The sequence below is a fragment of the Mirounga angustirostris genome, unplaced genomic scaffold (genome assembly GCF_029215605.1).
Source record: "Mirounga angustirostris isolate CCGP_5_RB_7025 unplaced genomic scaffold, mMirAng1.0.hap1 SCAF_4, whole genome shotgun sequence".
In the NCBI taxonomy this organism is placed as follows: domain Eukaryota; kingdom Metazoa; phylum Chordata; class Mammalia; order Carnivora; family Phocidae; genus Mirounga; species Mirounga angustirostris.
Window position 1 is genome coordinate 93283611 of NW_026991712.1, and position 13147 is coordinate 93296757.

Here is a 13147-nt window from a genome sequence, read left to right on the forward strand (position 1 = left end):
GTTTTTTAAAGCCTTGTATTTATGATAGAAAAGACGGAAGGGCCTAGTTAAAGGATTTCTGGTCAGTCTTCTTGTAAATCCCACCCAGTTTCTAAAGCCAGTATTTTCATTCACTGAGCTCCTAAGACCTGGATAAAATGGCATTTTCCTAAGGAAGCTCTAGGATCCTTGTGAGCTGCTTTACCTTGCAGGATTTTTGCAGGGAGGGCCACAAAGCGGGTGGCCTGTGACTCGGGCTGTTGGGGGAACTCTCCGAGCTCTAGTGCTGGCCTAATATTGTCCTGCACAGTGGGGTGGGGTGGGATGAGGCGGGCTGGAGTCAGTTCGCCGGGATTTTTACTGTCAAGGGTGGAACATCCACAGCTCTCCCAGAGCACGCGTTTCCCTGCAGGGCAGCCAGGCTGCTGTGGCCTGACCTGGGCTTCCAGGCGTCACCAGAGGCGTGGCTTGGGAGGGATGAGGCAGAGAAATCCCTCCCCTGAGCAAATTCTCCACGAGTGGCACCTCTGCAATCATTTTTTGCAAGGTGATAGGGTGGCACAATGGTTGCTCAGAATAGGATGAAAATTCCTTACTGGAAGCAGGGGGAAACTGAAGGTCAGTTTGATCTGTTAGTCACTGACATCTTAGTCGTTGTATTAGTCTCATCTAGCTGCTATAACAAAATACCACAGACTGGGTATTCTCAGTTCTGGAGGCTAGAAGTCCAAGATCAAGGGGTTGTCCAATTTGGTTCCTGGTAAGATCTCTCTTCCTACCTTGCAGGTGGGGCTACCTTTTTGCTGTATCCTCACAAGGCAGAGAGAGACAGAGAGACAGAGAGGAATCAAGCTCTCTGGTGTCTTTTCTTACAAGGACACTCATCCTAATAAATCAATAAAACCTAATAAAAAGGGATCAACCCATATGACCTCACTGAACATTAGCTACCTCCTTATGGGCCCTATCTCCAAACTACATTGGGTACTAGGGCTTCAACATAAGAATTTTGAGGAACACGGGATACCTGAGTGGCTCAGATGGTTACGCATCTGCCTTCAGCTCAGGTCATGATCTCAGTATCCTGGGATCAAGTCCCACATTGGGCTCCCTGCTCAGAGGGGAGCCTGCTTCTCCCTCTCCCTCTGCCTGCCGCTCCCCCTGTTTGTGTTCTCTCTCTCTCTCTCTGACAAATAAATAAATAAAATCTTAAAAAAAAAAAAAAGGGAATTTTGAGGAACACAATTCAGGCCATAACAGTGGTCAAACCATGAGATACTCAGGGAATATGGTGCCCTTTGAGGTGTTTGCTGCCCTCACGCTCTGGCGTACCCATGCTTCAGACTTCTTTCTGCATCTTTGAACCCAGCTGTGCAGAGGGCAGGGTGGTGGCCCCTGAGGCCCGGTGCAGGACTGCAGGCCGGCAGAACTGCCTGGATAACAGTCTGTCTGGTAAGCCCACCAGCACTTTGCCAACACCCACTTGTCTCTGTTCCCCATCCCCACCATTGATCAGGCCCTGGGAGTGCCTGCGAGAAGGGTAAAAGGCAGCAGAGAGGTGACAAGCCTCACCTGTTACTTAGCAGAAGCAGGAACCCCCCTGGGGACAGAACACAGACGCCTCCCAGAGTCTGCTGGGGCAGGCTTCCTCACATGCTTCCGAGGTTAAACCGCTGAAACTGTGGGGTCCTTTGCATGCCTGGCCTGTGACGTGGAGAAAGCTCATCCTCTGTGGAGGCCAGGTTAATCTGCTAAATCAAAACAGGAGTGAATAAAAAACCCTCGCAGTTTGCCTAACATGGCAAAGAGCTCAAATGACGGCCTCAGAAAAGTCTTCGGTCCCTGTTATGCTTCCCTCTCCACGCTGGAAAGTGCTGCAGTCCCCAGTCCTGCTCCCCCCGGGCTGCACTCCCACCCCGTGGCTGCTATCCTCTCTCCGCCCGCCTGTGTTTCCTAGCGGTGAAGGGCAAGGCCCTTCCAAAGCTCCGGGGACGTTCTTCCATTGTCAGAGCATCCAGCCCTGCCACTCAGGCTGCCCCCACTCAAGAGTTTATTCTTCTATCGATGAGTCACTGCTCCCATCTTGTCCCTGTGCTTCCTGCCAGCAGATAAGGCAAGGAAAGGTAAAGGAGGGGCACCTGGCTAGCTCATTAGCACCCTGTGGGCCTGGGTGGGCTCCAGCCAGAGGAGTCGACGGGGGATGGACCAGGGGATCAGTCCTGCTGCCCTGGACAGGGGCTAAAACCCTGCCTCCATAGGAGGGGAAGGTCACATGCCTGGGGGCAAGGGCATGCTCTAACAGAGCATGGGATTTGGGCTCCAACGGGTCTGGTTTGGAAGTCTGGATGTACCGCCTCCAGCACCCTGGGCACGCGACCCAGCCTCTGTGCGCCTTAATTTCCTCATCTGTGGGACAGGGACCCCAATGTCCTTGATGGGATTAGCATGAAGGCTAAAGGGCATGACCCCTGCAAAGCACCTAGAGCAGTGCCCCACATACAACAGGAGCTGGGCCTGCATTAGGGTTCCCCTTGTGCAATCATCCCATGCCAGGACGCTGTCCTCGGAAAGGTTCCGCCCAGCGTCCGGCCGTCTCACAAAGACGGGCTGCGCAGGCACCAAGAGAACCCCTCTTGCTGGGAAACAGGAGCAGCTGGTGATCGGGGAACAAATGAGCCCATGCACCCTGGACCAAGGGGGCCCCGTGTGTGCTCTTTCATGTGATCTCAACACTGTGTTTGGCAATGATCTATTAGCTCATTCTCACATCTCAGGCTCGTGGCAAGAATTTGAATCCCCCCTTAAAGGCCATTCTTATCATCATTCAGCTTCAGAGTCAGAGTCAGTATTCAATATTTATTATGTTCGGGGCCGTCTTCTAGACACTATATATTTACTTCAGTCTAGAAAGCTGTAGGCTGGGAGGGGCTGTAGGAGATGTCCATCACGTCCCAAAGGGCAAGCAGGGCTCGGGGAGCAAAGTCCTTGTCCACACGAGCTCAGCATCAGAGTTTAGGAAGGGATCGGTGACATTGGATCAAGGGGACTTTTAGGTTAAGCGAAAGGAAATGCTATCCTGTTTCCAGCAAGTAATAAACCCACAGAATTCATTATCCAACTGGGAGTTGGGTGTGAGCATAAAAGTACATTGAAAAGAGTTTTAGGTAAATTCATACTTGGTTGACTGCGTAGTGTGCCTCGACCCTCTGAACTTGCCACCAGGAAGGACAGCCCGCATTTTGCAAGGTCTAAAGGAGGAGAACTCTGTACCCTTGGTCCTTGGATTCTGGCCCACACAGCAATTCCTATGTCCATGGCTTTGTCCTCGATTTCTCAGATTTGTGATTTTTCAATGCCGTTCATCTGAATTGGGAGAGAAAGGAGGGAGCATTCCTGGAGAAAGTGGGGTAAGAATCTTCCAGGCAGAATACTGGACAGCAAATTTTTTTTCCCTGCTTTAAATTCCAAAGGCCTCCACCCTTTTAAGACTGCAGCAATTTCATAAAAGCATAGAACATTTGCATTGGAAGGGTGTTGCTGGACCATTCCACTCACTGCAGTTTCTGCCCTGAACAGTTTTGTGCAATAGCAATTAGATTCAGAAATAGAAACAGTGACAGTGCTAGAAATGCAGTTGCTGAGCTGTGTATCTTTGATGCAAAAACGTCTATGTACCTAACAACTGAATGTTTGCTCATTTATACAACAAATTTTCTGAGCACCGATTCTGAGCCATGGGCTTTGGATACAAGGATGAATAAGACACAACATCTGCCTCCTGAGAGTTTAGTAGCGGTGAAAACAAACAGCTCCAGTATTGCGGGTGTGATGAGGAGCAGGGAGAACGCGGGGTCCATCTGCACCTGCAGGAGTCAGGATATAAAGGACAGCCAGGAATTCCCTGGTGGAAATGAGAAGGGGCAGAGAGGGTTTTCTGCAGACCAGGGAGTGTGGAACAGCTGGAGAAGTGCTAAAATTCACTCGGGCTGCCCGAGACAAAGGGGCGGGAGGCGAGTCTGGAGAGAAGACAAGACAAGATGACATGGAGGACGGTGGTCCAAGCTAAGGCACGGAGTGCCAATTGTGGAAGGGAAGCTGGAAAGAGGTATGACCGGGGAGTGACGTGGGTGTGGGCAAGACTCTAAACACACATGGGTCAGGTGACTATTACAATATCCAGGAGAACATGACTGGGGACTACAGCGAAGTCCTGAGGTTATTCGAAAGGCAGAACAAATAGCCCTTGGCTGCCAGAGGAACAAGGTGAAGGGAGAAAAGAAACCTCCCGGTTTCTTTGAGTGGATGGACGTACCATTCACTGAATGGTAACTGGGTGCTATAGGAAGAACGTCACGTTGAAAATAATGAAGTTTTCAATAGGTTACTCTTGACTTTTGTATGAGGCAGCACGAGACAGCCATCAGGCTGTGTATATCAAGATCCAAGTTGTGGAGAAAGGTGGGGTTTGGAGACCCTAGGCCTCACAGACATCAGCAGATGGAGGAGAAGGCTTGCCGAGGGAGAACCCAAACAGGACCAGAGGAGCATGCTGATGGTGCCATCCCACAGAAGGGTGCGGCAGAGGAAATGAAGCCCACCAAGGAGAGCAAGCAAAGAGGTGGGAGGAGACAGGCTTACCGAAAAACAAAGGAGGCTGATTTTTGAGGAAAAGGACAGTGTCGCATATGCAAAGGCCAAGGAATAAAAGGACTCAAAAGAAGCCAGTAATGGGGCGCCTGGGTGGCTCAGTCAGTTAAGCGTACTGCTCTTGATTTCAGCTCAGGTCATGATCCCAGGGTCGTGGGGATCAAGCCCGCATCCCGCTCCGCGCTCAGTGGGGAGTCTGCTTGAGGATTCTCTCTCTTCCCCTCCCTGAACCCCTCCCCCTGCTAGCTCTCTAAAATAAATAAATCTTGAAGAAGAAGAAGAAGAAGGAGGAGGAGGAGGAATAGAAAGAGAAGAAGCCAGTAACTCTGGCTCCTGGGTAATTTTGCTGCCCAGGCGAAAGATTCTTTGGGGAGATGTAGGGAGAAGCCAGAAGGTCAAGCAGTGGATGAAAGCAGGGAGTGGTGACAGCAGGTAGCCGATCCCATCCAGAAATGCGGCCAGGAAGGGAAGAAGAGAGCTCGGAGGGTGCGCCGAGGAAGCAGGGTCAACAGAGCAGACTTAAACATTGTGACTTGCGCAGGAGAAGTGGATCGTCCGGGACATCTAAGAGCACACCTGCTGGGGCAGCAGGTGGAGGGTGCTCAGAGCTCCGCTCAGGCGTCACATGCTCCATTTCCCCTCCCAGTTCTGTCCCATGTCTGCAGCCCGACTGCATTCCCTCGGACCTCTCACCTCGAATTTTCACACACTGCTCTACGGTACGGTCACGTCTGTGTATATCTTCTGTAATTCATTTTGCATCTCTTCCAGGGCAGGAACTCTATCTGAAACATTCCTGTTGTAATTCATGGGCTTTTTTTTTTTTTTTTAAGGGAACTGAGTTTTATAGCATTTTTTTAAAAATTGAAGTACAATTTACATACAGTAAAGAACACAAAGAGGGTACAGTTTGATGAATGTTTACATTATGTATACATCCATGAATCTGCTACTCCAACTATATAGAATATTTCCAGCTCACTAGAAGGCTCTCTCATGGCCCACCCAAGTGGGGTCTCACCTCAAAGTAACCTCCATTCTGACCTCTACAATTGTATACCTTTGCCTGCTCTTGGTCTTATAAATAGGATCAGATGGTGTGCGTTCTTTTGCATTGAGTTTCTTTCTCTCAACAATATGTCTTTTGTTGTGGGCAATGGTTAGTAAGTTCTTGTTTATTGCTGTGCAGTATTTATTCCACTGCGTAAATATATTCCGAACACCATGGTGTTCCTATCTGTTGATAGATACTAGTTGAGATACGAGTTTACTACAGTTGGGGGCCATTGGAAATACTGCCGGTAGCCATGAATAGTCCTGTATGCGCACAGTGGGGGTCGCAACGCTCATTCTGCTGGGTAGGTGCCCAGACTGGTATGGCAGGGTCACAGGGGAGACATTTGTTCACCCTTAGTGGATGCTGCCAAGTGTTCATGCCAACTTAGATTCCCTCTCGCAATGTGTGAGGGCTCCGGCTCTCTAGTATTTTTAAATAAAATACGATTCTATGAGGAATGCACAAAACACTGGGAAAAAAAACCAATTGTTTTCAGAAACCCTCAACATTTCAGAAGGATCTATTGATACGTTAACTACCACCCTGTAAGTAACGCATCCCTCAATCCGCTGAAAATGCCCTTATAGAACCCCTCGTTGGCCTGGTTTGGGTTGAGGTAAATTTTGGGATACAAAATAAGTGAACTTCTTTATAAATAATTTTTATCACATGCAAAATCATCACTCATTTAAAAAGGACTTCTCGCCTTACATTCAGAGTCATGAGATGTTATTCTAATACTCAATCATGGATCTGATTTTCCCTGGGAGCTGGCAGAACCGCCTTATCCTAACCACATGGTATATGAATCTTGGATGGCACAGGAGGCAGCCTTAATTCAATTAGGCATTTGTGTGCACTCTATAAATACACACTGAGCAGCTACTCTATGTCAGGCACTGGACTAGGCACTGGGGTATCCAGGCCCCCCCCGCCCCCCCAGTGGATACAAAGTGACCAAGTCTCAGACTTCATTGAAAGTTTTTCTACAGGGCGGGGCAGGTGCCAACTTAGGTGGAACTTTAGCAAAAGAAACTGCCATTTCATCCAATCGCTTGTTTTCTGTCTGGACGGAGAAGGCACATCAACTGAGGGCAGATTTTGTTCTCAAGCCGCTTGAGTATCCTTTCAATGTAAGTCTCTCAGACACCCATTACCTAGAAGGGACAGGAGGGACAAAAACCTCTGGTTTGGACAAAGCCTGGCCTTTTATAAATCCCCCCCAGGAAGAAATTGGGCCAAATTGCTTAAAGTCAAGGAACCTCTTAGAACCTAGAAGTCCTAGACGTTGTTGACATGTTTCTAATCTTCCAGTTGTTGGGATGGTTCCAGATGGTGTTAGCTGGCAGGAAAGGGTCCAAAGATGCCCCAGAGAAACTCATTAAATCCAATGCTAGGGACTAGATGGTTGACACAGGAATGCTGATTCAGGCACAGTAAGTAACTGAGGAGAGACGCCTCTCCCTCTGGACCCACCAGGCTTGCACAAAGAACCTACTTTGGGAACAGGGGCTGAATATGTGCATGTGACCTTGGAATCCAAGCATAGAGCATCTTTAGCTGAATATAACTCAGGAGAGAGTGGGATGTGAACATCTAAAAGCTGAGTTCCTATTCACACTTCGAGCTGCTGAGGACTTTCATACCAATTGTAGGCTTAGCAGATATCGTTGGTTATTATAGCACTCTTTGCATCCCATATTCCCTGCAGATCCCTTTACTATTCTTGGACATACAGGCTTCTGTGGTCTTCCTGCAGGAAGGGAAACTGCCAGGGAAAATGGACTGCTCTGTGTATCCCACCTCTAAGTTCATCTCGGCCAACTTGAGCTAGCCCTTAGGAATGGGTCACCGCAGAGGGCTCCTGTGGGGGGAGACAAGCTCATCTAGCTAGAAAGCAAAGAGCAAAGAACAGCACATGGTGAAGAATATGGGCCAAGCTTACCTGAGCATTCTGTCCATGAGTTGAAAAAAAGATAGAGTGAATCTGGGCATCTCCCAACACGCCTGTCTCTTGACTGGGGCTGTACCCATCCGGGCTGCTGGCCTCTGTGTTTTTCACCATCCTCCTGGAAATCCCCTTTACTTCCCTCCAGTGTTGAAACTTCTGTGTCTGTTACATCTTTCCCTTTCTTGGGAAAGGCTGCCTGGGAAATACATTCTTGAGACTTTGCGTGTCTGAAAATGTCTTTGTTCTATCTTTGGTTTTTTTTTTTTTTTTTTTTTTTTTGTAATTTGGCTGGGTATGGAACTCTAGGTTAGAGAGCATTTCCTTTCAGAATTTGGAATACGTTGTTCATTTTCTTTTTGTTTCCAGGGATGCTATTGAGAAGTCTGAAACTATTCTAATTCTGATCCTTGTATGTGACCTTTTTCTTTCTCTAGAATCTTGTAGACTCTTTATTTCCTCCAATTTTTGGAAAATTTCCAATGATGTGCCTCAGTGTGGATTTATTTTCCATTCACTGTGACCCAACATTTGATGTATTCTTCAAAGCTGGAAACATTTGTCTTTTTTTAATCTCTGGGAAATTTGGGGAAATAATTTCATTTGTGATTAACCCTGTTCTGTCTTGTTTTCTCTTCTCTCTTTTCTCTCTCTCTCTCTCTGGAACTCCTACTATTTACAGTCTGGACTTCTTGGACTAGTCTTTTAATTTTGCTTTCTTTTCTAATTTTTAAAATATCTTTGATTTTTTGCTCTACTTTCCGAGATATTTACTATTTTTTCATTTCTGTTGTTTTTAATTTCCAAGAATTTCATTTTGGCTTCAGAATGCTCCTTTTTTGTTTCACTCTGTTCTTTTTTCTTGCATGCAGTATCTTCTCTCTGTAAAGATATAATAAATACACACTTTAATTCTCCGTCTCCTCCCATGTTCTCAGTTCCCCCATGTACTACTTTGTTTGTTGTTTGTTTTGGTTTTTATCTTCCACATAACTGGCTCTCCTCAGATGTTTGGTAGCACTGGGATATCCAATCATGATTAAGAGTGTGGATCTGTTAATCTGATTGGGAACCCTTAAGCTGATTTAAAACTCCAGGCAAGTGGGTAGAGCTTTGGGCTTCGTGCTATGATGTAGGATTGCTGGAGAACCTCCTATGTCAAGTATTGCTAGGTCTGTCACTCTTGAATTACACAGATTCCCCAAGTACTCTTCATGTTTAAAAGAGTGCCTGACATATAAGAAGTGCTCAATATGTGTTACTCTTATTATTGTTGTTGTAGAAAGTATGTACCCCGAGAAGCAAATATATACACAACTAATCAAAAGCCCATACCCTTGCTAGGAGCTCCATAGGTGCTTATAAATGTACAATCATTCTCAGAAATTTGGGCACAAGCTTTAAATGGTGGCTTCAGTGCTTCATGGTTGGTGGGCGGATGATGGAGAAAACAAATGGAATGAGGATGCTGGGGGCCAACACAGGAGAATATGGGAGGCAGCTGGCCGAGAAGGAGAAGGTGGCTAGAAGAGGTGCCAAGTCGCCATGGTGGCTTCCAGAGAATGCTAGTGGTTTCCTCATTAAGCTTGTGTCTAAACACTCTCTATCTTTACAGTTCTAGTGGATTGGGTTCTGGCACGCTTGGGGACAAATTTGTTAATTAGCTCTACGGCTCCTTGGGTGGCTGTCCATTTTATGGGTGATGGCACCAGAGGCCCAGCTCTGCCAGGGGAAAGAAGGAATATTCCATTCATCGAGCTATGGGTTATTAAGCCACTCTTTCTTCCTGTCACGGACAGATTGTGAATAACACTGTGTTCTCTTCCATCCCCTTCGCTGCCTCCTCTTCTCTTTCCACAGCCAGAGGAGGACAGTGAGTCTAGCAAAGCCTTGTTGTTCTCAGTCTGGTGGGTGCTGGCCTGTCTGGCCCTCAGTAACGGGAGGAGTACCTTCTTCCTTCTTCCCACACCTGTCGGTCCCCAGCTACCCGGGAGTCCCCTCAAGAAACCTGACCTGCAGCTTCCGCAGTGCTGGGCCACTGGCCAGAGGGGTGGATTCCTCCTGGGAGCTGGTGTAGCCCTTGGCAGGAGATCAGCTCTGCAAGTCATTGATTTTAACTACTCAGCATCTTGTCTCAGCAATTCTTGTGCATCTGCTTCTCTCAATTCAATTCTAATAACTTTATTGGCACAGAGAGATGGAGAAAGGATCGCCAAAGTCAATAATCAAGTTTCTGCAGCTGGGCTGATATGTGTGTGTTTATTTATTTATTTACCTATTTATTTAGAGGCTGTTTCATCAAGATAAGAACTCTTTGGGCTCACACTGCGTATTCTCTTTGGATTATTCTCCAGTAAGACAGTTCCTATTAGGAGGTCTGAGTCAGATCCTTCCTCCCAGTTATGTAGCCTCATTATTTTCTCTTCTTGTTTTATTCTTGTTTGTTTCCATGTCTTTTTCATACAACTTTTTGAATGATGAAAAAAGTCAGGTAAGCAAATATTTACGAGCACCTACTATGTCCTAGGCAGCGTGATGGAGTATTTAAAAACAGACACTACTTTTTTTTTTTCCTAAAGTAGGAAAAAAACTGCGGCAAGCCATAACGCAGTGATCACATGAGGTTACCCATCCATCCAACAGAATATGCTTTCTATACATTAGAGAGGAAGGAAAGCTGAGGAGTTAAGTGTGCAGGTGTCCAGCTCTGCCCCTGACTAGATGTGATTTGGGGCAAACGACCTTGTGGCTGTTTCTTCACTTACAAAAAAAGGGAATTGTAACAGTAGCACCTACCTCTTAGGGTTGTTATGAAAATCATGCAAGATTGAACATAGCGCTTAGAAAAAGCCTGGCACTTAGTAAGCACTTACTAAATGTTAGCTATTATTATTATTATTATTATTATTATTATTATTATTATATTACTGTGACTTACAGAGACCTTAGCAGTCTTCTCATCCAAGCTCCTTCTCTTCATAGTGAGGATGTAGAAGGCCAGAGAGACTGACTTACCCAAAGTCATAGTTTGGTCTCTTTAATTGCACACAAGGATGCTAATTACCTCTACACCATGCTGCCCCCTTGGTCAATGGTGTGAGTTTTGATTCTGGAAACTCAAGCAAAATTGGCAAGGGATTCCTCTCGAGCCCACCATTCATTGACTAACCTGGTCTGGCTGATCTGCCTTCCCCTCAGCACCCGCAGATATCAGCTGCCCTCTGGATGGGTGGGACACCTGAAAGCTCTCTTGGCATCAGTTTCCCCAACAACTTCTGTTGTTGATACACGTGGTAGGGACCTGGGAGTTTGTGGGACAAGAAGCAAGTGTGAATCAGGAGGCACTGTCTGCTCTGGGTCTTGTTTTGATGAGTGTGGGGCTGGGGTGTTGATGGCCATCGAAGGGCCTGGGAGCTGGGCCCTCTCTCCCTTCCTGCCCCACAACCAGAGAGTTCAAGCATGGGGGAGTATGTTGTGCGCTAATGTAGCTGTGAAGTCATGGAAACACAGAAGGCAGAGAACCCGCCCCTTCTGATAGTCCTAGAGACCCTCAGCTATAGACTGTTGCCCCACCAATTTGACCAGCTGGAGCTAGGAAGCGGGTGGCATGGGTCCGGGGCATAGCAGAGGACTATGGGCCCCAGGCCCCTGGGGGTGGCTGGACTGTTGGCAGCATCCTTATGGCTTTGGCATATCTGATTTTTTCTCTTTTTTGTTCTACTACAGGTATGTGTGAGTGCAGTCCTGATGCTCTTCGTCACCCAGCAAAATCTCCTCATCCCCACAGTCAGCTGCCTGCCCGTACTGGGAGAAGCAAGAGGGGCTCTGGGCGTCTGCCTGCGTGCTCTCTGGAGGCAGCAGCTAGCTCCGTTGGTCTCTGATGGTCTGCCGCTCCCTGTATCTCTTCGTTGATCGATCCCTGGGAAAACTCGGATGGGCATTTTGCCATTCAGTGGTGCAGGAGCGGCTGCCAAGGCAGTTGGGCATGGAGAGGAAGAATGTTATAAAAACAAGAGAGGAAGTTGGGCTTTTCACACTGAGAGAAAGGAAGGATGGGGAATTTACAGCGAAGAAAGGCAGATGGGCGCCATGGTGAGAAAACCGGACTTGGCATTCTTGCCTCGAAGGACGGGAGAGGCCTGGAGTGGGTCCACGGCGGGGACCAAGCAAGGGCAGGGACAGTGCCAGTGGTGATGAGTAATGAGGAGTCCCGGGGTGGGTGCTAGCGTGGGACAGGCAGAGGAGGGGCATCTAGAAGACCGGGCCCCAGTCTCTCTTCTTCAGGACTGGTATGTCCTGAGTTCGCCAGCAGGGAGTAGTGCTTGGCAGTGCATTAGGGATGTTTCAGCTGGTGCCTCTTTTCAAACCAGCTGCTGGAAAAGGGTACTGGGTTCAATCCATGAGTTTGAAAATGACCATTGCTTGTGGAGGAGAAAACTTCTGCTCCTTGGAACCTCACGGGGTGCACTATTTTGAATTCAGTAAATCCAATTGGGAAGTAAGAGCCATCATGCTGTTTGGATTTATGAACAATTAAGTTTTTAAGCCAACATTTGTAAAGTGCTATTTAAATGTAATTGAAAACAACCTTACACATTATCCACTTGGTTTTTGAAATAACTCCAGTAGTTCCATTTTATAGAGGTAAAATGGAGGTCTTAAAAAAGATTGAAATAAGGCCACATAGCTAACAAAAGTCCATCAGACTTCCAGATTTTGCTGTTTTGTTTATTTCCTCACACCAAATCTTATTTTTTCCCCCCATACCAATCAGTGATATCATAAGGCTATAATTTTGAGCTCATGAATGACAGGGCATCAGTGAATCTCCTAAAATTATTTGCAAAATTTACATGAAAGTACCTGTGTGCTCTTTTTTCTGGGGAGGGGGTCCATAGTTGGAGCAGATTCATAAATGTTTTCACGATAGCAAAACATTAAACAAAACATCATAAAAGGAAAAGCTGTTTGGCTAACACTTCTTAGCACCTGACACCTGTCCCCTGCTCCCACCAGTATCACAACAAACCAAAATGAAGTTGTAGGAACAAGTATAACAACCTTTAAAAGCTACGTGAAACACTCAGATCAACTGAATCTTCAATTCTATTAGAATTTTGGGCTCTGTGTAGGCACAATGTAGCTCTCTTGTCCTAACTGCTTCCTGTGTCTTTCGCTCCCATTCCCACCCAGCCTGGGGAGGGGAGATAGCAGACAAGGAGGAGATAACGTTTCTGGCTCTCTTCAGAGACTCTTGCAGATGCTCTTGATTTCCCACCCAGAATCCCACTTTGTTGTTTGCTTTCCAACATGCACATTCTTCAGTGTGGCCATAGGCTCTCCTGAATTTGGCCGTATTCCCAGGCCCAGCACATCAATCTTGATAATCTGACCAATCATGGTAATTTTATTCCTCTTGCTAGGAACTGGCTTAAGAAAGAACATGTGACTTAATTCTGATCAATGAGACTGGAGGCTAACTCTTCTGGGGATACTTCTGGGAAAGGTTTTTTAGC

At 47.0% G+C, this 13147-nt stretch overlaps 1 long non-coding RNA gene across 1 annotated transcript in view; it reads right to left on the reverse strand.

Moving 5' to 3' along the window:
• Positions 1-1316: 1316 nt before the first annotated feature.
• The window catches only part of LOC135364133 (uncharacterized), a 34382-nt gene continuing 22551 nt past the window's right edge, over positions 1317-13147 (reverse strand). The window contains exons 4-7 of the long non-coding RNA XR_010410778.1: positions 10801-10932; positions 7629-8513; positions 3156-3342; positions 1317-1730 (exon numbers count right to left, since the gene is read on the reverse strand). This is a non-coding gene — a long non-coding RNA (uncharacterized LOC135364133). The remainder of the gene's footprint in view (positions 1731-3155; positions 3343-7628; positions 8514-10800; positions 10933-13147) is intronic.